Source organism: Salvelinus sp. IW2-2015, unplaced genomic scaffold (assembly GCF_002910315.2).
Source record: "Salvelinus sp. IW2-2015 unplaced genomic scaffold, ASM291031v2 Un_scaffold4469, whole genome shotgun sequence".
Taxonomy (NCBI): domain Eukaryota; kingdom Metazoa; phylum Chordata; class Actinopteri; order Salmoniformes; family Salmonidae; genus Salvelinus; species Salvelinus sp. IW2-2015.
In genome coordinates this window covers 38438-40135 of record NW_019945739.1, presented here as the reverse complement: position 1 = coordinate 40135, position 1698 = coordinate 38438, and positions in this window count along the sequence as shown.

Genomic DNA, 1698 nt, shown 5'->3' with positions numbered 1-1698 from the left:
CATAGAACTAGTATAATTTAGCTAACTTCCCACTGTGATTAACTCCATAAGAACTATTTAATGTAGCAACTTCCCTTCACTTGCAATTACTACCATAGACTAGTTACATGTAGTAACTTCGCCACTGTTGAATTAACTACCATAGACATAGTTTAATGTAGCAACTTCCCACTGTTGAATAACTACCAATAGAACTAAGTTATAATGCTAGCACATCCACACGTTGAATTAACTACCATATAACTAGTTAATGTGCTAACTCCGCACGTTGAATACTGCCATAAAACTAGGTTAATGTAGTCACATCCAGCACTGCGAACTTAACTACATAGAACTAAGTTGAATAATGTAGCTAACTTGCCACTGTTGAATTAACTACCATATAACAGTTTAATGATGATTTCACCTTCCCACTGCTGAATTATAACTACCATAGAAACTAGTTTAATGTAGCCTAACTCCCACTGATTGAATAACCTACCATAGAACTAGTTAATTTATAAACTTCCCACTTGTTGACACTTTAACTACCATAGAACTATTAATTTCGAGCTAACTTCCACACTGTGAATTAAACTACCATAGACAAGTTAATCTTAGCTAACTTTCCCACTGTTGAAATTAACTACATAAACTATTAATGTAGCTAACTTCCACACTGTTGAATTAACTACCATTCACAACAGTTAATGTAGCTAACTTCCCACTGTTGAATTAACTACCATTAGAACTAGTTATGTATCTAACTTTCCCACTGATTGAAATTCAACTACCATAACTGTTAATGTAGCTAACTTCCACACTGTTGAATTAACTACCATATAACTAGTTTAATGTAGTTCACTCTCCACTACTGGAATTAACTACCATTAGAACTGATTATAATGTAGCTAACTATCCCACTGTTCTGAAGTTAATGAACCAATATTAACTAGTTATAATGGCTAACTCCCACTGTTGAATTAACTTACCAAAATCAAATTCCAAAGGCAAAATTCAAATTTTATTAAGTCACATACACATGGTTAGCAGATGTAAGCGAAGTGTAGCGAAATGCTTGTGCTTTCAGTTACCGACAATGAGTAATAACCAACAAGAATCATAACCTAACAATTCCAACACTAACTACCTTACACACACACCACAAGATGTAAAGGGATTAAGAAAATGTACAATAAGATTAATGAATGAAAGTGGTGAGTACAGAACGCAATGGCAAGATGCCAGTAGATGGTATATGAGTTAACGTACCATAATAACTAGTTTAATGTAAGTTCCATTCCACTAGCTGAATTACTTACCATTAAGAACTAGTTTTAAATGTTAGCTAACTTCCACTGTTGAATTAATACATTATAACTAGTTTAATGTAGCTAACTTCCCCACTGCTGAATTAAACTACCATAGAACTAGTTCAGTCCTTCACTTCCCACTTGTGAATTAACTATCCATAGAACTAGTTAAATGTAGTTCACTTCCCACTGCTGAATTAACTACCAGGAGAATCTAGTTAAGTCATTTCACTTCCACTGCATGATTAACTACCATTACGAACTAGTTTTAATAATGTAGCTAACTTCCCACTGCTGAATTAACTACATACCGAACGTGTTTAATAAATGTAAGCTAACTTCCCACTGTTGCAATTACTACCATAGAATAGTTTAATAATGTAGCTAACTTCCCACACTGCTGAAT